Source organism: Schistocerca nitens, chromosome 1, assembly GCF_023898315.1.
Source record: "Schistocerca nitens isolate TAMUIC-IGC-003100 chromosome 1, iqSchNite1.1, whole genome shotgun sequence".
Classification (NCBI taxonomy): Eukaryota; Metazoa; Arthropoda; class Insecta; order Orthoptera; family Acrididae; genus Schistocerca; species Schistocerca nitens.
The window spans coordinates 370,467,453-370,493,371 of NC_064614.1; positions in this window are offsets into that span (position 1 = coordinate 370,467,453).

The following is a 25,919-nucleotide window of genomic DNA, read 5'->3' on the forward strand; positions in this document are numbered from 1 at the left end:
CCCAACTCGCTTTATTTGTTCATGAGACCCAGAAAATATGAGATACAGGCTCCCAGGTAGATGCTATTTTTCTTGACTTCCGGAAGACGTTCGATACAGTCCCGCACTGTCGCCTGATAAACAAAGTAAGAGCCTACGGAATATCAGACCAGCTGTGTGGCTGGATTGAAGAGTTTTTAGCAAACAGAACACAGCATGTTGTTATCAATGGAGAGACGTCTACAGACGTTAAAGTAACCTCTGGCGTGCCACAGGGGAGTGTTATGGGACCATTGCTTTTCACAAAATATATAAACGACCTAGTAGATAGTGTCAGAAGTTCCATGCAGCTTTTCGCGGATGATGCTGTAGTATACAGAGAAGTTGCAGCATTAGAAAATTGTAGCGAAATGCACGAAGATCTGCAGCGGATAGGCACTTGGTGCAGGGAGTGGCAACTGTCCCTTAACATAGACAAATGTAATGTATTGCGAATACGTAGAAAGTAGGATCCTTTATTGTATGATTATATGATAGCGGAACAAACACTGGTAGCAGTTACTTCTGTAAAATATCTGGGAGTATGCGTGTGGAACGATTTGAAGTGGAATGATCATATAAAATTAATTGTTGGTAAGGCGGGTACCAGGTTGAGATTCATTGGGAGAGTGCTTAGAAAATGTAGTCCATCAACAAAGGAGGTGGCTTACAAAACACTTGTTCGACCTATACTTGAGTATTGCTCATCAGTGTGGGATCCGTACCAGATCGGGTTGATGGAGGAGATAGAGAAGATCCAAAGAAGAGTGGCGCATTTCGTCACAGGGTTATTTGGTAACCGTGATAGCGTTACGGAGATGTTTAATAAACTCAAGTGGCAGACTCTGCAAGAGAGGCGCTCTGCATCGCGGTGTAGCTTGCTCGCCAGGTTTCGAGAGGGTGCGTTTCTGGATGAGGTATCGAATATATTGCTTCCCCCTACTTATACCTCCCGAGGAGATCACGAATGTAAAATTAGAGAGATTAGAGTGCGCACGGAGGCTTTCAGACAGTCGTTCTTCCCGCGAACCATACGCGACTGGAACAGGAAAGGGAGGTAATGAGAGTGGCACGTAAAGTGCCCTCCGCCACACACCGTTGGGTGGCTTGCGGAGTATAAATGTAGATGTAGATGTAGATGTAATTGATAAATTTATTTCTATAAAATAACAGAAAGTCATTTGTCAAGAAAATCTGTAAACTCTTTGGAAACTTGTTAGTACCGCAGAATGAGTTAGTAGTGGGCATGCTTCCGTTGTGATCAGACGTGTTTTTATTTTTGGGAGTAACAATGTAATTTTTGGTTCTGAAGTGGAAATTGGAAAGACAGTGTGATATAGAAAAACATGATAGAATCAAAAATTACAGAAACAGGAAGTGTGGAACAGACTTACTTCAGCATTATCATGTAATTTGGAACCTACAATGTCAAAAATTTCAGCTTCAAAAATCAGCCCCTAGATGTGAAGAACTGGGGCCAACTATGAGAAAAGAAGATAAGTAAAAAAAGTTTATTGTAAATATTTCTCCTCTCAAAGCTTATTAAAATATTTTATTTTGAAGTGAATGACAATCAACAAATGATGTGAGGGAGGGGAAGATTACAATTCAACCTAGAGTTTGTCCCACCTATTGAGCTTCTCTTGATTGTTCTTGAACCACTGCTGGGCTGTGCCTTCCAAGTGAAAGTACAAATTTGTCAGACACATTATGTCATCCCTCCTGTTGTATTTGGCATCTCAGTCCAATCCTTTCAGCCATTTCATCTGTTACTGAGTAGCATCTCCATAAAATACAGTAGATGCATGATATGCAGCTGAGTTACTGCTATTTAGAAATCCATCTTGAATATATGGAATTTATGAACAATCAAGTCCAAATCTGAAGACAAAGTCATCAATGTGAAGTGCAGCACTTAGAAGTGAAACCACATTTAGAACTGTCATTAACGAACAGCCATAACAGAAATCACCTGAACAGCAAGTGCTACTATTTATACAAATGAATAATCAAGTATGCTGAACTTATACACACTTTAAATATTCTGGAACATACAAATATTATAAACATAACATATTTCAAGAACATTCCAGAAACAATAAATACTAAATAATAAATAATTATTAGTGGTCAGATTTGTACTGGTGATCCACACCATGTCAACCAGCTACACTAACCAAAGCATCACACTGTGAGCATCATAGCATGCAGCAGTAAGTAATGGCTGTTACTGGCCCCAAAGTTACTGTCCAGTCACTTGCAGATGAGACAGGAACTAAAATAGAGGATAGCAAAGCAAAAGCCACAATGTTTAACTCTGTTTTCAAATCTCCTTTACAAAGTAAAACCTGGGAGTACTGCTCCGATTTGGTTCTTGTACCACTAAAAAAATAGTGAAAGAGATATCAGCATCAGTGGTATTGAGAAACAGCTGAAAACATTGAAACTGACCAAAATTCCAGGGCCCCGTGGAATCTGATAGGGATACTGAAATTGTGGCTCTGTTAGCCTCTGTTTTAACTGTAACCCCTTACTATCTATTTGTTGTAGAATCTTAGAACATATTCTCAGCTCAGACATAATGAGGTATTTTGAACGGAAAGACCTCCTCCACGTCAATGAGCATGAATTTCAAAAACACTAATCTTATGAAACAATACTAGCACTTTTCTCACATGACATGCTGAAAGCCATGGATCAAGACTGTCAGATATACTTAATATTCCTTGATTCCACAACACATCTGGCACAGTGCCACATCCATGTTTATTGTCAAAAGTACAATCTTGTGGGGTGTCAAGCAAAATCTGTGATTGAATTGAGGTGTTTTTGGTAAGGAGGACACAGCAAGTTATTTCTGATAGAGAGCCATCAACAGATGTGGAAGTAGTTTCAGGCCTGTCCCAGGGAAGTGTGTTGGCACTCCTGCTGTTCAAGTTCTTCATTAATAAGCTTATGGACAATATCAATATTAACCTCAGATTATTCACAAATAATGCAGTTATCTGTAATGAAGCTGCACAAATATTCAGTCAGATATTGATAATATTTCAAAGTGGTGCAAGGTATGATAACTGCCTTTAAATGTTCAGAAATGTAAAATTGTGTAGTTCACAAAAAAGTATCCTGTGACTGTTCATGAGTCACAGATTGAATTGGTGACCTCAAACAAATACCTAGGTGTAACAAAATACAGAGTAATGAAATTGAATGTAATCTCAGTCATAGGTAAAGCAAGTGATAGGCTATGGCTCATTTGTAGAATAGTAGGGAAATGCAACCAGTTAACAAAGAAGACTGCACACAAAACACTCATGCAACCCATCTTAGCATATTGTTCAAGTCTAATCAAATAGGTCTAACAGGGGATAATGAACAGGTACAATGAAGAACAGAATGAGTTGTCACAGGTTTACTCAACCAACGGGAGAATGTCATGAAGATCCTGAAAGAACTAAACTGGCAGATACCTGAAGAAAGATGCAAACTATCCAACGAAAATTTACTTATAAAGTTTCTAGAACCAACTTCAAGCAATGGATCTACAAATATATTACAACTGCTGGCATCAATTCACATACATTGCAAAGAAAAGATTAGGCTAATTACTGTGCACACAGAGGAGCCTAAGAAATTATTCTTCCCATACTCCCTAATAACTGGTACAATGGGACATACCCTCTGCCATACACTTCACAGTGGTTTGCGCAGTGTGGATGTAGATGTAAATGCAGATGTAGTTAGGAGTTCTGGGAACAATTTGTTGATGTCAGCCTTGAGGTGGTGAAGGGTTTATTGTTTATCACAAGGCCAGTATCGTCAGCAAACATTCATGTTTTCTGTGATAAGGACAAGTCATTTATACACATGAGAAACTGCAGTGGACCAAGGACAGATCCGTGGGAGACTCTGTGGAATATAGTTCCGCACTCGCAATCTACGCGCTCACCTGCTCTGCAGATCTCATCCAAAAACACCTTCTTCCCCCTGTCTTGGAGGTAAGATTTTAGCTGGTTTCCCACTACCCCCCCTGATGCCATAATGCTCTACATCTACATCTACATCCATGCTCTGCAAGCCACTGTAGAGTGCATGGGAGAGGGTACATCACATTTTACCAGGTATTAGGGTTTTTCTCATTCCATTCAATTATCAAAATGCAGGAAGAATAATTGCAAGCCTCTGTGTGTGCTGTAATTATTCTAATCTTGTCCTCATAATCCCTATGTGAGTGATACATAAGGAGTTGTAGTATGTTCCTAGAGTCATAATTTAAAGCTGGTTCTTGAAACTTTATTAGTAGACTTTCTCAGGGTAGTTTACGTCTATCTTCAGGAGACTGCCAGTTCAGTTTCTTCAGCATCACTGTAACACTCTTACATGGATCAAACAAACATGTGACCATTGGTGCTGCCCTTCTGTTTATACATTCACTATCCCCTGGTAGTCCTATTTGGTACAGTCCCATACACCTGAGCAATATTCTTGAATGGCTCACACAAGTTATTTGCAAGCAATCTCCTTTGTAGATTGACTGCACTTCTCCAATATTCTACCAATAAAGTGAAGTCTACCAACTGCTTTACCCACAACTGAGCCTATATGATCATTGCATTTCATATCCCCACAGTGTTACACCCAGTTATATGTATGACTTGGCTGATTCCAACTGTGACTCATTGATATTACAGTCATAGGATACTATGTTTTTCCATTTCGTGAAGTGCACAGTTTTACATTTCTGAACATTTAAAGCAAATTGCCAATCTGTGCATCACTTTGAAATCTTATCAAGATCTGACTATTGAGATCTGAATATTTATGCCATTTCTTTCAGGCAGTACTTCACTACAGATGTCTGCGAAAAGTCTGAGGTTGCCATTTATTATTGTCTGAGTCCCAACACACTTCCCTGGGGCACACCTGAAGTTACTTCTATATTTGGCCATGACTCTCCATCCAAGATGACATGCTGTGTCCTGCCTACCAAATCGTCCTCAATCCAGTCACAAATTTCACTTGACACCTCATATGATCAAACTTTTGACAATAAGAATAGGTGTTATACTGAGTCTAACACATTTTGTAAATCAAGACATACTGCATTTACCTGACTGCCTTGATCCGAACCTTTCAGTATATCATGTGAGAAAAGTGTGATATTTTGGAATCCATGCTGGTTGGCATGGAGTAGGTAATTCTGTTCAACATATCTCGTTGTATTTGACCTCAATATGTTCTAGGATTCTACAACAAATTGGTGTCAAAGATATGGGACAGTAGTTTTGTGGATCACTTCTACTCCTCCTCTTGTAGATGGGTGTTACCTGTGCTTTCTTTCAACTACTGGGCATACTTTTCTGTTCAAGGGATCTACAGTAGATTATTGTTAGAAGAGGAGCTAACTCAGTAGCAATTTCATTATATAGAATCTGACAGGGTGACAGGGATTTCATGGGGCCCCAGAACTTTGTTCAATTTTACTGATTTCAGACATTTCTCAACACCACTGACACGGATACTATTTTCACTCATCTTTTCAGTGGTACAAGGGTTAAATTGGGGCAATTCCCCTTGGTTTTTCTTGGTAAATGAACATTTGAAAACAGAGTTAAACATTTCAGTTTCTGCTTTGCTAACCTCAATTTCAGTTCCCACCTCATTTCGTAGGGACTGGACATTATCTTTGGTACCATTAACAGCCTTCATATAAGACCAGAATTTCAGTTGGTTTTGTGAAAAGTCATTTGACAATATTCTGCTACAGTAGTCACTGAAGGCTTCATGCATTGCCATCTTGACAGCCAAACACGTTTCATTCAGCATCTCTCTATCTGTAGTCTACACTCTGTTTTACACCAATTATGCAATAGCCTCTGTTTCTTTAGAAATTTCCTTTAAGTGACTGTATACCATGGAGGTTTTCTCTCTTTGTGAACTGTTATACTGGGTATGCATCTATCAAGTGCATGGTCAACTATTCTTTTAAACTCGAGACCTAGCTTCCCTACATGCTCTTACCCTGTACTGAAAGTTTCAGGTTCCTCATTGAGATATGACACTATTGATTTTTTTTATTTGGTTTACTGAATATATATGTCTTTCTGCTTGTTTCAGTTGCCCGTTGTACTTTGGTAACTATTGTTGTCACAACCACATCATGGTCACTGATACCAGTCTTGAAGTGGACCTCCTCAAAGAGATCAGGTGTTGCCATTACATCCAATGTACAGGGTGAGCACAAAGTCTTGCCCTGATTATAACAATTTATTACAGAATAACCATTTTATATAATAATTTACATTTGATGCCATTACATAGGTTAGTGTTACTAGTTTTTCTTTTTCTTTTTTTTTTTTTTTTTAAGACCACTTACATTAGTAAACCTTACCGTGTGCTCCCTTGGTAGCTCGGAGAATGTCAAGGCGGTATTCCAGTTCTCGCCAGGTGTTTCATAACATGTGTTCTGTCACAGTACCCATAGCAGCTTGTATCCTAGCCTTCAGTTCATCAACATCAGCAACGGGTGTGACGAAGACTCTGTCCTTGATATAGCCCCAGAAAAAAAAGTCAAGGGGCGTGATGTCCAGATTGGTGGATTGGAAGGAATGGTCCAACATGCTGGCCACCCCGCTCTTCAGACATTACGCCCCTTGACTATTTTTTCTGGGGCTGTAACAGGGACAGAGTCTTCATCACACCAGTTGCTGAAGTTTATGAACTGAAGGTTAGGAATCAAGCTGCTGTGGGTACTGTGACAGAACACATGTTATGAAACACCTGGCGGGAACTGGAATACCACCTCAATATTCCTTGGGCTACTGAGGGAGCACACATTGAGGTTTACTAACGTAAGTGGTCTTGAAAAAAACTAGTAACACTAATCAATGTTATGGCATCAAATGTAACTTATTATGTCAAATGGTTATTCTGTTATAAATTTTTATAATCAGGGCAAGACTTTGTGATCACCCTGTATTTCTATCATGAATGGGGTTCTGGACTACCTGTTATAGACACAAAGGAATTACCTACATTGGCTGTGAGAGGGCATTGATTTAAATCAATGAGGAATGCTGAAAATTTGTGCTGGACTGGGATTTGAACCTGAGCCTCTTGATTACTAGGCAGATACTCTGACCACTAGGCCATCCAGGCACAGCGGCCATCACAGCTGCACAAATTACCCTAGCACAGCTCCCATTAGACTCCAGTTAGCAACTTATCCACACACTACTAATGTAGAGCCTCTTGCTCATTACCCTCTCTACTCACTGTGTTTCGTCAATTTCGATTAGACTTCAAGCCTGGTGTGCAACCACATTGAAGAAATCACTTGCTATCCTTGCCTTAATTATATATATATATATATATATATATATATATATATATATATATATATATATATATATATATATATATGTGGCGTCTGTTCTTTTGGACAGGTCTGTTCAAAAGATTCCAGAACTTTGTTCATAAAATTTTTCTACTCTTATCTTTTACTTATTGTGGATGGCCTCCTTCGAAATACTCTCCTCCACAATTGATGCACCACTCCCAACACCTTTTCCACTTCCAGAAGCACTCTTGCTACACATCTTGCTGGATCACATGAAGCACTGTCTATGGATTTTCTTTTTCCTCATCCGTCATTGCAAATATTCACCCTTTCAATGAGGTTTTCAACTATGGAAATAAAACAAGTCTGCAGGGTCCAGGTCTGGAGCACACGGTGGATGAGGCAGCACAGTGATTTTGTTTTTTTTGTGCAATAGCCACATACCTACAAGGATGAATGTGTGGGTCCATAGTCAAGATGCAAGAGCCACAAATTGTCTCGCAACATTTCTGGATGTTTGAAAAAAGAGACAGCATTGGTCGTACATATTTTACTATTGCAAAATCGATTTTCTGTCACTGAGTGACCATCTTCAGTGCTATATTGTATAACTTAAATTGGGATGCACTGTTGTCTCTAAGCTTACGGCGATCACATAGACTATGAGTCTATGTGATCGCCGTAAGCTTAGTGACAACAGTGCATCCCAATTTAAGTTATACAATATAGCACTGAAGATGGTCACTCAGTGACAGAAAATCGATTTTGCAATAGTAAAAAATATACGACCAATGCTGTCTCTTTTTTCAAGTATACCTGTTATCTGGTCGTTGTGCACAAGACAACATGGAGTCGCCAATCAATTTCTGGATGTTTCCTTCTCACATTTTCTTGCAGATATTGCAACACATCCCAATAGTACTATTGATTAACAGTTTGGCCCTGTGGCATGAATTGGTGATGAACAAATCCTTCAAAGTCATAGAAAACTATCAGCATGGCTTTGACATTTGACCTGACCTGACAAGCTTTTTTGGTCTTGTAGAACCCATTGTGAAGTTTGAACCTTGGTCTCAACATCATAACCATAGAACCATGTCTCATCACCAGTTATGATTCTCTTAAGGAATCCTCATTTGTGCAGTCCAAAAGCTCTTCACAGATTGTGAAGTGAAGATGTTTTTGGTCTTGAGTCATGAGCCATGGGACAAACTTGGCAGCAACACAATGTATTCCAAGGTACTGTGTAAGGAATTCATGACATGATACAAATGAAATGTTATATTCTTCTGCAATCTCTCAGACAGTAAGTCTTCAGTTGTCATGCACAGTTTTGTTGATGTTCCTGACATGAGCATCATCAGTAGACACCAAAGGGAGTCCTGAACGAGGGTCATCTTTAACTTCTGTCTAACCGTTTTTAAACCATGTGAACTATTCTTAAGCACTCATCACCATAGACTTCCTGCATCATTTGGTGTGTCTCTGTAAAGATTTTCTTAAGTTTCACACAAAATTTAATGCAGATGTGCTGCTCCTCTAACTCTGCCATCTTGAAATTCACAAACTGTGTAAGACAACATTCTACTCACTACAGCACTGAACAATAACTGACAGGGATACAACAATGAAACTTCCAGCAGTTACACATTAAACACAGGCGTGTGCAGGGATGCCAACCACATTTCGCTCCAACACACCCTTAGTATGAAATTTCAAATGTTCCAGATTTTTTTTGAACAGACCTCATATATATGATTAAGTAGACCTCTTCAGTGTGGATGCACACCAGGCTTGAACTCTTATGGGAATCAGCGAAATGCAGTGAGTAATGAGGATAATAGACAAGGGGCATTACATTAACAGTGTGTGAATAAGCTGAGAATTTGGATCTGACAGGAGGCTTGCCAGGGAACTCCATGCATTTGTCATGACCACTGTGTCTGAATGGCTTAGTGGTCAGAGCACCTTCTTAGGAATCAGAAGATCTGGGGTCGAATCCTCATCCAGCACAAATTTTCAACTTTCCCCACTGCTTTAAATTGGTGCCCCCTCACAGCCAAAGTCTGTAATTTCTTTATATCTTAATTCATAGTGGTTGCTGGATCAAAATGGTGTCTATTCTTTTGGACAGACACCACATATACACACATCAAAAAACGTTTTGCGTCACCTGAGTTCCAAGAGTTCTGGAACCTGTACAGAAAATTGGAATAGAGATCAACATAAACATCATTTCTGCCCCTTTTATTGCTCATGAAAACCACACATTGCATGTTGTACCACCACACAACAAGACCTTCAGAGACGATGGTCCATATTGCTGTACACTCTGGTACCTCTAATACCCCGTGGCACGTCCTCTTGGATTGATGCATAACTGTACTCGTAGTGGCAACTATCCACAAGTTCATCAAAGCACTGTTGGCCCAGATTGTTCCACAGCAGTTCGGCCTAGATCCCTCAGAGTGGTTGGTGGGTCACATCATCCATAAACAGCCCTTTTAAATCTATCCCAGGCATGTTTGATATGGTTCATGTCTGGAGAACATGCTGGCCACTCTAGTCAAGTGATGTCGTTATCATGAAGGAAGTCATTCACAAGATGTGCATAATGTGCAGTGTTCGAGAATTTCCGCATAAATTCTAGAACCATTTGGCCTTCTACCATCTTGAACACATGACATTTTAAATATAAGTGTGAGAAAGCCTATTTACTGTGCATCATCTGTCTGTGTGTGCAGGTTTGAAGTTTATCGTGAGATGACTATAGACGTGGCAGTCGAATGACGCTGACAAGTGGTTGCTGGTCGCACCATGGAAGCCGTAGTGAAAGAACAAGGAGTGTTTATGTATTATGTGCTGTTTTATAACTTTGACTATTGTAGTGAAAAAAAGAACGACAATTGAAGTATTGTTAATTATTGTTCGTTAAGGACATGGAGAGCGTAAGACATGTATTGAGATTCATAGTGAGAAGAGGAATGGTTATTAAACCAACTCTCTCATAAATGTTATTTAGTTGGTTTCTGGTAGTCATATATCTATGTTCTACAGAAAATTCTGTTTGGTTTTGAGTCAAATACATCGTTAATCAACGATTACCGTAGCACTAAAGTTATTGTATGTGATCATCAGATTACGAAGATAAAAAAATATTACTTTTTTGCTTCACACATCGCAAACCATTAGAATGTGGTGACCTGTGTGAAAGGACAGAAGGAAACAAGAATTTTGAGACAAAAACGAGACAAGAAGATATTAGGTGTTGCCATAGCAACTGAGCATAACAAGACACGAGAACCATTATGAGAAACTGGACTAAGCCTAAAAATCAAATGGAGAAAATTAGTAAATGCAACAAAAGGGAAGACGTAAGAAAGTCATAATTTTAAAAGAAAAGAGAGAAGATCTCAATGTATTAGACTAAGAAGAGATACACCAAGAACAATTCAACTAAGAAGATCCAGTGTGGGGAGCAGACAGCTCTCACAACATCGCAAGAATGCAGACGCGGAAAACAACATCTGACACTGCCAGCACCAGTTGCTGTTCATTGGTGCTGACCTGCTTCCACATCCACTCACCGATGTTGATGTGGAAACCTACATTTGAGGGCACTGGCACCAGCTGCTGCTCACCAGTGCTGATTCCACATACGCTCGCCAAAGCAACCTAAACTCTACACCGGGTGAGCATAAAATAGTACTTTATTGTTTGAGTGTAATGTTGGATAAACTGTTGAGTGAATTGTACTCATGTAGTTGTTATACTTAGAGTGAAGTTTTTAAATGTTGATTAGATCTAAAGTGCATAAGAATATGGATAACGTGAAACAAGTAGCTGAAACTCAAGAACCAGCTATGGCTATGAGAATCAGTAGAGAAATGCCACACTGGATGGAGTTAGTAAATTTAATTAAAGCCCAGAGTCTTAAGTTAGACTCAGTAAATGCTCAGTTAAATTCTAAACTAGAAGCACAGAGTTTACAATCAAATGAAAATTTAAATTCTAGATTAAATGCTCAGAATGAAACTCTAAGGAAAGAAGTATGTTTGGTACATTCTAGTTTAAATTCTCAAAGTGAAGTTATAAATGACCAGAGTGAAACATTGAATAGCCAAGCAACAAAGACTGAATTTGACACATTAAATAGTAAAGTAGAAAATTTGAAATTAGATTTAAAGGAAGAATTAACAAGTTCTTTAAATCTTCAAGTAAATCAACTGTTCACTGACTTTGGTCAGAAACAGAATGATCAGATCCGAGATTTAGCAAAAAGGTTAGAATCTGATATTGAGGAAAAATGTAATACAGTAGAAACTGAACCAAAGGAAAAGTTAGGATCATTTGAAAATGTATGTAATGTTAAGTTCGATGCTGTAAGGTGGAGATTACATACTGTAAGAGAAAGCATTGATAAGCAAGAGAAGTTAATACCAATTATCCAGTCACAAATTATGGGCATGAATACATGAGTAGATACTGTAGAAAGAAATTTCAGAGATAAACTAGTGAACTCCAACATTATAAATATAAATAGTTTGGAGGAACAGGTGGAGGAAATGATAGATCGAAAAGTTGCCGTGAGAGTAACCTGCAGGAACGTATTGCCTATTGCTTCTTCCAAACTTAATGATACCATTAAGGTTATAGATGACTTGTGGAAAGGATTCAAACTTATCCAGGATAGAGTAGAACATAGAATAACTTCACCTAATGTGGTTTTACCTAGTAAAGTGGCGATTGTTTTGCAATGGAAAAAATGTCCACAGAAATGTAAAGAGAAGTACTGGTCTGCACTTGCTCAAGTGAAGTTAATATCAAATCCATGGGAACTGGGCAGAGTTATCCGTTCCCCACGGATGTTAGCATTATGAGTTAACAGGTAGAGTGACGACCGTCGGGACCCGACACAAGACACAAGCAGACATATTTAAAGACAAAGAGTAGAGATGTCAGTCGAGGCGGAAGTGAAGAGGCAAAGATGATGTTGAATGACCACCTGTCACTTCCGCCTCGACTGACATCTCTGCCCCAACTCTTTGTCTTTAAATATAAATATGTCTGCTTGTGTCTGTATATGTGTGGATGGATATGTGTGTGTGTGCGAGTGTATACCTGTCCTTTTCTCCCCCTAAGGTAAGTCTTTCCGCTCCCGGGATTGGAATGACTCCTTACCCTCTCCCTTAAAACCCACATCCTTACGTCTTTCCCTCTCCTTCCCCTCTTTCCTGATGAGGCAACAGTTTGTTGTGAAAGCTTGAATTTTGTGTGTGTGTTTGTGTTTGTTTGTGTGTCTATCGACCTGCCAGCGCTTTCGTTCGGTAAGTCACATCATCTTTGTTTTTAGATATATTTTTCCCACGTGGAATGTTTCCCTATATATATATATATATATATATATATATATATATATATATATATATATATATATATATATATATATATATATATATATACCGAACGAAAGCGCTGGCAGGTCGATACACACACAAACATACACACAAAATTCAAGCTTTCGCAACAAACTGTTGCCTCATCAGGAAAGAGGAAGGAGAGGGAAAGACGAAAGGATGTGGGTTTTTAGGGAGAGTGTAAGGAGTCATTCCAATCCCGGGAGTGGAAAGACTTACCTTAGGGGGAAAAAAGACGGGTATACACTTGCACACACACATATCCATCCACACATATACAGACACAAGCAGACATATTTAAAAAAAAAACAAAGATGATGTGACTTACCAAATGAAAGTGCTGGCAGGTCGACAGACACACAAACAAACACAAACATACACACAAAATTCAAGCTTTCACAACAAACTGTTGCCTCATCAGGAAAGAGGGAAGGAGAGGGAAAGACGAAAGGATGTGGGTTTTAAGGGAGAGGGTAAGGAGTCATTCCAATCCCGGGAGCGGAAAGACTTACCTTAGGGGGAAAAAAGGACGGGTATACACTCGCAAACACACACATATCCATCCACACATATACAGACACAAGCAGACATATTTAAAGACAAAGAGTTTGGGCAGAGATGTCAGTCGAGGCAGAAGTGCAGAGGCAAAGATGTTGTTGAATGACAGGTGAGGTATGAGTGGCAGCAACTTGAAATTAGCGGAGATTGAGGCCTGGTGGATAACGGGAAGAGAGGATATATTGAAGAGCAAGTTCCCATATCTGGAGTTCGGATAGGTTGGTGTTAGTGGGAAGTATCCAGATAACCCGGACAGTGTAACACTGTGCCAAGATGTGCTGGCCGTGCACCAGGGCATGTTTAGCCACAGGGTGATCCTCATTACCAACAAACACTGTCTGCCTGTGTCCATTCATGCGAATGGACAGTTTGTTGCTGGTCATTCCCACATAGAATGCGTCACAGTGTAGGCAGGTCAGTTGGTAGATCACATGGGTGCTTTCACACGTGGCTCTGCCTTTGATCGTGTACACCTTCTGGGTTACAGGACTGGAGTAGGTGGTGGTGGGAGGGTGCATGGGACAGGTTTTACACCGGGGGCGGTTACAAGGGTAGGAGCCAGGGTAGGAGCCAGAGGTTCCAAGAATTTCTGACTTCCAGCCTTGCCTCTCAATCCTTCTTAAAAAACCTTAATCCTACTCCCAACATCACCACTGTTGAAGCCCAGGCTATCCGTGATCTGAAGGCTGACCGGTCCAACGTCATTCTTCCGGCGGACAAGGGTTCCACGACCGTGGTACTTGATCGTCGGGAGTATGTGGCTGAGGGACTGCGTCAGCTTTCAGATAACACCACATACAAAGTTTGCCAAGGTAATCCCATTCCTGATGTCTAGGCGGAGCTTCAAGGAATCCTCTGAACCTTAGGCCCCCTACAAAACCTTTCACCTGACTCCATCAACCTCCTGACCCCACCGACACCCCGCAACCCCTACCTTCTACCTTCTTCCTAAAATTCACAAACCCAATCATCCCGGCCGCCCAATTGTAGCTGGTTACCAAGCCCCCACAGAACGTATCTCTGCCTACGTAGATCAACACCTTCAACCCATTACATGCAGTCTCCCATCCTTCATCAAAGACACCAACCACTTTCTCGAACGCCTGGAATCCTTACCCAATCCGTTACCCCCAGAAACCATCCTTGTAACCATTGATGCCACTTCCTTATACACAAATATCCTGCACGTCCAGGGCCTTGCTGCGATGGAGCACTTTCTTTCACGCCGATCACCTGCCACCCTACCTAAAACCTCTTTCCTCATTACCTTAGCCAGCTTCATCCTGACCCACAACTTCTTCACTTTTGAAGACCAGACATACCAACAATTGAAGGGAACAGCCATGGGTACCAGGATGGCCCCTTCGTACGCCAACCTATTCATGGGTCGCTTAGAGGAAGCCTTCTTGGTTACCCAGGCCTGCCAACCCAAAGTTTGGTACAGATTTATTGATGACATCTTCATGATCTGGACTCACAGTGAAGAAGAAGTCCAGAATTTCCTCTCCAACCTCAACTCCTTTGGTTCCATCAGATTCACCTGGTCCTACTCCAAATCCCATGCCACTTTCCTTGATGTTGACCTCCACCTGTCCAATGGCCAGCTTCACACTTCCGTCCACATCAAACCCACCAACAAGCAGCAGTACCTCCATTACGACAGCTGCCACCCATTCCACATCAAACGGTCCCTTCCCTACAGCCTAGGTTTTCGTGGCAAACGAATCTGCTCCAGTCCGGAATCCCTGAAGCATTACACCAACAACCTGACAACAGCTTTCGCATCCCGCGACTAACCTCCCAACCTGGTACAGAAGCAAATAACCAGAGCCACTTCCTCATCCTCTCAAACCCAGAACCTCCCACAGAAGAACAACAAAAGTGCCCCACTTGTGACAGGATACTTTCTGGGACTGGATCAGATTCTGAATGTGGCTCTCCAGCAGGGATACGACTTCCTCAAATCCTGCCCTGAAATGAGATCCATCCTTCATGAAATCCTCCCCACTCCACCAAGAGTGTCTTTCCACCGTCCACCTAACCTTCGTAACCTCTTAGTTCATCCCTATTCCTTCCCTACCCTCTGGCTCCTACCCTTGTAACCGCCCCCGGTGTAAAACCTGTCCCATGCACCCTCCCACCACCACCTACTCCAGTCCTGTAACCCGGAAGGTGTACACGATCAAAGGCAGAGCCACGTGTGAAAGCACCCATGTGATCTACCAACTGACCTGCCTACACTGTGACGCATTCTATGTGGGAATGACCAGCAACAAACTGTCCATTCGCATGAATGGACACAGGCAGACAGTGTTTGTTGGTAATGAGGATCACCCTGTGGCTAAACATGCCTTGGTGCACGGCCAGCACATCTTGGCACAGTGTTACACCGTCCGGGTTATCTGGATACTTCCCACTAACACCAACCTATCCGAACTCCGGAGATGGGAACTTGCTCTTCAATATATCCTCTCTTCCCGTTATCCACCAGGCCTCAATCTCCGCTAATTTCAAGTTGCTGCCACTCATACCTCACCTGTCATTCAACAACATCTTTGCCTCTGCACTTCTGCCTCGACTGACATCTCTGCCCAAACTCTTTGTCTTTAAATATGTCTGCTTGTGTCTGTATATGTGTGGATGGATATGTGTGTGTTTGCGAGTGTATACCCGTCCTTTTTTCCCCCTAAGGTAAGTCTTTCCGCTCCCGGGATTGGAATGACTCCTTACCCTCTCCCTTAAAACCCACATCCTTTCGTCTTTCCCTCTCCTTCCCTCTTTCCTGATGAGGCAACAGTTTGTTGCGAAAGCTTGAATTTTGTGTGTATGTTTGTGTTTGTTTGTGTGTCTGTCGACCTGCCAGCACTTTCATTTGGTAAGTCACATCATCTTTGTTTTTATATATATATATATATATATATATATATATATATATATATATATATATATATATATATATATATATATATATATATATATGCAGGTAAGAACTATGAACTATGATGATTCTACAATGAGTGTACATAAGAAGGAGTCAAGAGTAATGAAAGATAACATAAGCCAAAGAATTGTAGGATAGTGGGACTCGTTTAGCCTAAGTAAACATATTATTTATTGAATGGTACATCCAGATATGGTATCTATTACAGGAATAGAAATTGATGAAGGAGGACTCTAGGGATTTGATGAGGTATTAAGAAGTGAATGCAAAGTGTAGAATAGATTTGTAGCTTTACCAGAAAATACTTAACTATAGTATACATAGGAATGTATAATGGGGGTAATGGACCATGAGGCCTACTCAGACAGGATTAAAGGGGGCGTGCCTGGCATTTGCTAAATATAAAGGGCAGGCATACCTACATGGAGATAGGACAACCTGTGGCCTAAAAATTAGGGATGTTGTATAAAGGGGCATACCTGCCAGAATGGAAAGAGGACATGCACTCATACAGTCAACCAACAAGTAAGGTATAGGTACTGATCTTAGCAGGGGGGACAGTATCATGACAGAAGTCACATATTTTATAGGATTATTCTGGCAAGTTTGAATTCTATGTAACACTAGCATTATCACGTTTTAGTTAAGTTTACAAGTGTCAAAAGGCAACACTTTTATTTTGCCCAGAGTTCCTCCAAACTATAGTCTATAAATAATAAGACTATTATGTACTAAAGAAGTGTAACAAAGAATTAGAATAAAGTACTCAAGTCTCATGGACTCCTGAAGTTTGTGATTGGAGTTAAAGAAAGAGTCCTCACAATTCCTAAGTAATAATAATGTGGAATGAAATCATAAATAAATACTTATGTTCTATAAAACCAGATAGAGTAAGGAATCAGTAGAAAGACAACAAGCAGAAGCTTGCTCTGTAGAGTACAAAGATTTATGGGTGAAGAAAAAAATGTGTATATAAACCTATGTAATAAATGAATACTTTTAAAATGTGAATTGGTATTATGTACGATATTAATGTACATAATGATTATGTATAAAATATTGTGTGTTTGATCTTAGGAGGGGGATATGTAGTGTTCCGAGAATTTCCATGTACATTCTAGAACAATTCAGTCTTCTACCATCTCGAACACATAATATTTTAAATATAAGTGTGAGAGAGGCTATTTATTGTGAATCACCTGTCTCTGTGGGCATGTTTGAAGTTTATCATGAGATGACTATAGACACGGTGGTCAAACGGTGCCACAGTGAAAGAACATGGAATGTTTTCGTATTACGTGCTGTTTTATAACTTTGACTATTGTAGTGAAAAAAAAAGAGAACAGTTGAAGTATTGTTAATTATTGTTCATTTTGGACGTGGAGAGCATAAAACGTGTATTCAGATTCATATTGAGAAAGGGAAAGGTTATCAAGCCAACCATACCCCATATGTAAATCTTTGGAGATGCAGAGAGACTTACTTGATAGTATCTGTTTATGTGAAGACTGAGATTTGTAAAAGTTTGATGTTCAAATATATGTCATTGAGTGAAACAAAAGAAACTGTGTATGCCCGCTTATTTTTATAAGTAGAAAGAGTCTTGAGAAATTCCTGTTCCTAGCAAATATACTTCAGAAAAGAAGAGAAAAGGAGGTTGCAGCAACAAGCCAAACATCAAGGAAAGTTGGCTGACCATCTCAAGTAAGTCGTATTGTTAGAGAAGTGGGCATTTACACACATACTTCACCACTTTAAGTCATCCAAAGAGTTAGAGATGGGGGCGCGAATCAACATCCATGAAGACGAATGCCCCGCCAATATACTGCCGATATGGTTGCACTGTCGGTTCAAGGATGGCATTCATGTATCATAAAGCAGTTACGGTGCCTTCCATAACCACCAGCAGCAAATGTCGTCCCCACATAATGCCACCCCAAAACAGCAGGGAATCTCCATCTTGCTGCACTCGCTGCACGGTGTTCAGCCTGACCGGGTTGCCTCGAAAACACGTCTCTGACGATTGTCTGGTTGAAGGCATGTGACACTCATCAGTGAAGAGAACATGATGCCAATCCTGAACGGTCCATTTGGTTTGTTGTTGGGCCCATCTGTACCATGCTGCATAGTGTCATGGTTGCAAAGATGGACCTCACCATGGATGTCAGAAGTGAAGTTGCACATCATGCAGCCTACTGTGCACAGTTTGAGTTGTAAAATGATGTCTTGTGGCTGCACGAAAAGGATTATTCAACATGATGGCTTTGCTGTCAGTGTTCCTCCATGCCATAATCCATAGGTAATGGTCATCCACAGCAGTAGTAGCCCTTGGGTGGCCTGAGTGAGACATGTCATCAACAGTTCCTGTCTCTCTGTATCTCCTCCATGTCCGAACAACATCGCTTTGGTTCACTCCGAGATGCCTGGACACTCCCCTTGTTGAGAGCCCTTCATGGGACAAAGTAACTATGCAAATGTGATCAAACTGTGGTATTGACTGTCTAGGCATGGTTGAGCAACAGACAACACGAGCCATGTACCTCCTTCCTGGTGGAATGACTGGAACTGATCGGCTGTTGGGCCCCCTCCGTCTAATAGGCGTCGCTCATGCATGGTTGTTTACACCTTTGGGCAGGTTTAGTGACATCTCTGAACAGTCAAAGGGACTGTGTCTGTAATAAAATATCCACAGTCAACATCTATCTTCAGGAATTCTGGGGACTGGGGTGATGCAAAACTTTATTTATGTGTGTATATCTCTTTTATGTAGTCTTCAAAGAAGGTGTTTAGTAATGTTTCACGTCCACACTAACAAAACTGTAATTTTCCCAATTGATCGTTGGATGATTAAAGTCCCCACTGATGATTACAGTATGAATGAGGAACTGCATACAAGCCAACTGAGGTTTTCTTTAATGTTTTCAGTTACATCAGGAGATAAGTGTGGTGGCAATAGAAGGATCCAATTATAATTTTATGTCCACCCCTGATACTGCGTCTTGCCCAAACAATCTCATATGCAGTTTTAATATCTATCGCGGTGGATTTGAGTTTCTTGTCTACTATGACAAATACACCACCTCCATTTCCCATTTGCCTACCTTGTCATATAAATTTAAATTTTCCCCAAAAATCTCACTGCTATAAATTTTAGGTTTCAACCAACTTTCCATACCTAGTATTATGTAAGGTACATCGCTTTTCAGGAGCGCTTCAAACCCTGACACGCTTCATTCCATATGCTTTGGCACTTAATAACTATGATTTTGATACTCTCACCTGTGGGAGGCATTTCTTTCAATAATATACTGATACTTCTGGGTTCCCTACAGCTATCATTATCTGGATTGGATGGAGAGTCACCTAATCTAAAAATCCCTTTTGTGCACCTACACACAGTCAGCTACCTGAGTAGCAGCCTCTGATGCGCACACCCTAAATAAACATATAGAAACTGAAAGAGCTGGACCTATTAACATCAGTGAGTTACTGTCCAAATGTGAGAAAGCACAGTATTTTAGCTCGATGGACCTGACGGCTGGGTATTGGCAAATCCAGTTACACCCAGATTCAAAGAAATATACAGCATTTCTATTTGATGGAAAATCCTATCATTTTAATGTGTTACCATTTGGGCTAAATATCTCGGTATCAGTATTTATACACATGCTGGACAAAGCGTTAGGAAGAGAGTTACTACGTATTTAATCATATATGTGGATGATATACTGATAATCTCACCCATCTCGGACGAGCATTGCCTGACCTTGAGGAAAACCCTAAAAAGATTTAAGGAAAACGGTATTGCAATAAAATGGCACTCTGTGAGGCAGGAGCTAAAATTCTTCGGACATATCATAGGTGTACAAGGAATTAAGCCCAATTCAGAACATATAGAGGCCATTAAGGAGTGTCCACCACCTAGAAACATAAGACAATTGAAGGGCTTTCTGGAAACAGCAGGGTATTACAGACGCTATATACAAAGTCAAAAGTTAAACGGCCCTTGACTTTTGCATTTATTATGGGAGGGAATACCCTGGAGTTTGGATCAAGAGACACATAATGCATTTGAAAGTGTAAAGCGGGTACTATCAGAATCACTGATATTTCACCATCTGGTGATGGGTGACCCATTCAAGATTTCAGCCGATGCACCAGACTATGGTACAGCTGCAGAACTTTTCCAAGGCGAATGGGGTTTGGAAGGTATAGACCATAGGTCAATAGCTTTTGCTAGCAGGAGACTCAACAAACATGAACTGAATTATACAGCCTTAAAACCAAAGGCTTAAAACAATTTATTGTTTACTTTTAGCTAATTTCTTCTTGTAGTCTTTGCTTACTATGATAAAAAAGATTAATTTTGAGAGAACTTTTAAAATTATATTACAAAGTGAAACCACCTCCTTCAAAGTAATTGATTGTCTATTTTTTGCCAATTCCTTCTTCTATTTGCTGCTTCCCGTGATGAAAAAGGCCAACAGCCTTGCTGCAGTGTTAACATCAGTTCCCATCAGTTCCCCGAAGTTACACACTGTTGGGCTGGGCTAGCAGTTGGATGGGTCACCGTCCAGGTCTGCCAAATGTTTTTGGCAAACAGGGTGCACTCAGCCCTTGTGGGACCAACTGATGAGCTACTTGATCGAGAAGCAGTGGCACCAACCACAAAAACTGACAACAGCCGGGACAGTAGTGTGCTGACCACATGACCCTCCGCATCTACATCCAGTGACACCTAAAGGTTGAGGGCGACACAGGGGTCAGTTGGTGTGATTGAGCCTTCAAGGCTTGTTTGGATTGAGTTTGTTTTGTTTTTATAAAAATTTTAAATTTTTTTATGTTATTGGGCCTCAGAAGGCTAAGCAAATGACATGAATGTCATATAACACCTTCACTCATCACATTCCACCCAAATGTAGCACAAATTTCAAGATACATGTCAGTAGTTTTGAATTTTTTACCACTAAAACCTGGATTAAAGATCAAATTTTACACTTGGAGGGATTTTCAGTTGCAAACTCATTTTGAAGGGCTACCGCAGGGGAATGTGAAACAATATGGCTTTCTCACTGACATATTTATTTATTTAGCGTATGGCTCATAACATCACAGTAAAAATTACAGAAACAACACGATTAAAAAAAAATCACATATGTATAAACAGAGCAATAAATAACAGTTTGCATATAAGGACACCGCCAATTGTAAATTTACACTCACAGAAGAGCAATCACAAGCAGACGACCAGCTTAGATAATAAATAGTCGATTGCCTCTTGGGTCACCATTAGGAAATCCTGTGGGTCGCCCTCGTATGCCCTTAGTGGGCATTCCTGCACAATGTGTTTGACCGTCTGTCTCTCAGCGCCACAGTCGCAAGCGGCCGAAGGAAGTTTACCCCATCTGTGTAAGGAGTCGGCGCATCTCCCACAGTTGGTTCTGATGCGATTAAGAGTTGACCAAACTTTGCGAGGGCAATCAAATCCTTTTGGTTTACTAAATATGCATGGCATACTGTGGCAGTTTACTGCTGTTCTGCTCTCCCATTCCTCTTTCCATCGGTCATTTATTTTAAAGCTGGTTTGGTGCAGAGCCTGTGCGGTCTTTAGTGGAGGATGCCTAGACCGGAGTCGGTTTCCTTGGATGTCGTGAGTATCTTCATGGATTTGTAATTGAGTGTGTGTGTGTGTGTGTGTGTGTCAGAGAGAGAGAGAGAAAAAGAGAGAGAGTCATCATGCAAATCACAAGTTCTATGTTGGACAAATAATTAAATCAAAAATATTGTTAATTCATATCGTAACAAAATCACAAGCATTGAGCCATAGCAATAGATAAAATGAAAAATATAAAGTTTAAACAATGGAAAATCAAGGATATAATGTAACAATATCATGAAAACGATAATTGCTACTCACCATACAGCAGAGATGCTGAGTTGCAGATAGGCACAACAAAAAGACTGTCACAAATAAAGCTTTCGGCTAGTGAGGCCTTTGTCAAAAATAGTCGATACGCATGCGCGTGCATGCACACACACACACACACACACACACACACACACACACACACATAAGCACGCATGCACAAACGCAACTCACACACACACACATGACTGCAGTCTCAGGCAACTGAAGGCACACTGCGAGCAGCAGCACCAGTGCGTGATAGGAGTGGTGACTGGGTGGCGGTAAGGAGGAGACTGGGACGGGAGCGGGAGGGATAGCAGGGTAGGGGTGGCAGACACTGAAATGCTGCAGGTCAAACGGTGGGCAGGGCATAGGTGGGGAGGGGGAGGGGCCAGCAGAAATGGAAAGAAAAAAGACACTGGGTGCAGTGGTGGAATGAGGGCTGTATAGTGCTGGAATGGGAACAGGGAATGGACTGGATGGGTGAGCACAATGACTAAAAAAGGTTGAGGCCAGGAGGGTTACAGGAACATAGGATATACTGCAGGGAAAGTTACCACCTGTGCAATTCAGAAAATCTGGTGTTGGTGGGAAGGATTCATGTGGCACAGACTGTGAAGCAGGCACTGGATGAAGGATGTCATGTTGGCAGCATGCTCAGCAACAGTGTTGTCCACTTGTTTCTTGGCCACATTTTGTCAGTGGCCATTTATGTGAACAGACAGCTTGTTGGTTGTCATGCCTACATAGAATGCAACACAGTGGCAGCAGCTTCGCTTGTAGATCACATGAATAGTTTCACAGGTAGCCCTGCCTTTGATAGGATAGGTGATGTTTGTGACTGGTCTCGAGCAAGTGGTGGTGGGAGAATGTATGGGACAGGTCTTGCATCTAGGTCTATTACAGGTGTATGAGCAATGAGGTAAGGGGTTGGGAGCAGGGACTGATAACTTCAGCAATTTGGTCCCATAATTCTTACCACAAATTTCCAAATTTTCCTAGAAACAAATTCAGGGTATGGCTTTGGGCACCCATGTGGCACTATCCTATGCCACCCTATTCATGGGCCATCTAGAGGAATCCTTCCTAAACACCCAGAATCCTAAACCCCTTCCCTGGTTCAGATTCACTGATGACATCTTTGCGATCTGGATGGAGGGTGAGGACACCCTATCCACATTCCTCCAGGATCTGAAAAACTTCTCTCCCATTTGATTTATCCGGTCTTACTCAATGCAACAAGCCACCTTCCTAGATGTTGGCCTCCACCTCAAAGATGGCAATACCTCCACTTTGACAGCTGCTATCAGTCCCACACCACGAAGCCCCTTCCATACAGCCTAGCCACCCGTGGTCATTGCATCTGCAGTGATGAGCAGTCTCTCTTGAAATATACCCATAGTCTTACTGAAGCCTTCACAGACCATAATTATCCTTCCAACCTTGTAAAAAAAAACAAATCTCCCATGCCTTATCATTCCAGTCTCTCACCACCACGCAAAGTCCCACTGTCTGGCCACAGAGGAGCATTCCCCTTATAACTCAGTACCACCCAGATCTGGAGCAACTGAATTAAATTCTCCACCAGTGTTTTGACTACCTCTCATCCTGCCCTGAAATGAGAAATGTCCTGCCCACTATCCTTCCCACCCCTCCCACAGTGGTATTCTGCTGTCCACTGAACCTACATTTGTCCATCCTTACACAATCCCTGTTCCCAACCCCTTACCTCATTGCTCATACACCTGTAATAGACCTAGATGCAAGACCTGTCCCATACATCCTCCCACCACCACTTGCTCAAGACCAGTCACAAACATCACCTATCCTATCAAAGGCAGGGCTACCTGTGAAACTATTCATGTGATCTACAAGCGAAGCTGCTGCCACTGTGTTGCATTCTATGTAGGCATGACAACCAACAAGCTGTCTGTTCACATAAATGGCCACTGACAAAATGTGGCCAAGAAACAAGTGGACAACACTGTTGCTGAGCATGCTGCCAACATGACATCCTTCATCCAGTGCCTGCTTCACAGTCTGTGCCACATGAATCCTTCCCACCAACACCAGATTTTCTGAATTGCACAGGTGGTAACTTTCCCTGCAGTATATCCTATGTTCCTGTAACCCTCCTGGCCTCAACCTTTTTTAGTCATTGTGCTCACCCATCCAGTCCATTCCCTGTTCCCATTCCAGCACTATACAGCCCTCATTCCACCACTGCACCCAGTGTCTTTTTTCTTTCCATTTCTGCTGGCCCCTCCCCCTCCCCACCTATGCCCTGCCCACCGTTTGACCTGCAGCATTTCAGTGTCTGCCACCCCTACCCTGCTATCCCTCCCGCTCCCGTCCCAGTCTCCTCCTTACCGCCACCCAGTCACCACTCCTATCACGCACTGGTGCTGCTGCTCGCAGTGTGCCTTCAGTTGCCTGAGACTGCAGTCATGTGTGTGTGTGTGAGTTGCGTTTGTGCATGCGTGCTTATGTGTGTGTGTGTGTGTGTGTGTGTGTGTGTGTGTGTGTGTGTGTGTGCATGCACGCGCATGCGTATCGACTATTTTTGACAAAGGCCTCACTAGCCGAAAGCTTTATTTGTGACAGTCTTTTTGTTGTGCCTATCTGCAACTCAGCGTCTCTGCTGTATGGTGAGTAGCAATTATCGTTTTCATGATATTGTTACATTATATCCTTGATTTTCCATTGTTTAAACTTTATATTTTTCATTTTATCTATTGCTATGGCTCAATGCTTGTGATTTTGTTACGATATGAATTAACAATATTTTTGATTTAATTATTTGTCCAACATAGAACTTGTGATTTGCATGATGACTCTCTCTCTTTTTCTCTCTCTCTCTCTGACACACACACACACACACACACACTCAATTACAAATCCATGAAGATACTCACGACATCCAAGGAAACCGACTCCGGTCTAGGCATCCTCCACTAAAGACCGCACAGGCTCTGCACCAAACCAGCTTTAAAATAAATGACCGATGGAAAGAGGAATGGGAGAGCAGAACAGCAGTAAACTGCCACAGTATGCCATGCATATTTAGTAAACCAAAAGGATTTGATTGCCCTCGCAAAGTTTGGTCAACTCTTAATCGCATCAGAACCAACTGTGGGAGATGCGCCGACTCCTTACACAGATGGGGTAAACTTCCTTCGGCCGCTTGCGACTGTGGCGCTGAGAGACAGAAGAAGGAGAGAAGGTCTTTAACAAGTCCTGCATTATTGAATTTGGGAGTGGGACAAAAGGAGAGGACTGATATTTCTGTAGGGTCAAGGTTTCTGGAGGAAAGGTTCATGACTATGTTACAGGTCTGTTTAGGTTCTGGATTCTGTGTGGTGGTGGGAGGGAGTTTTGGAGGATGGGGTAAATGTAGTAGGTCTGTAAGACAGGGTTTGTCAGCTATGAGGGGACATGGGGGAGGTTTGGAGGTCGTTGTAGAGGTGGTGGAGAGGGGTACTCCAAGACAGGAGTAGGAAGTGAGCAAGGTGGAGAGCTTTTTGATGTGGTGTTGTGCATGTTGCTCTGGTTCATGGAGGGCAAAAGTTTTAGTGTGTGTTATGGGTTCCAGGAAGTTGGGATTGCATAGCAGGAGAATTTAGGGGATGGAGGGAAGGTACTTCCAGGAGGTTTGGGCTTGGTTGGTATGATTTTGCGGGACTTAGTTGGTAAGGGGTAAGGATTGGCGGAATCTGAACAGGTGGAGGTCGTTGTGGA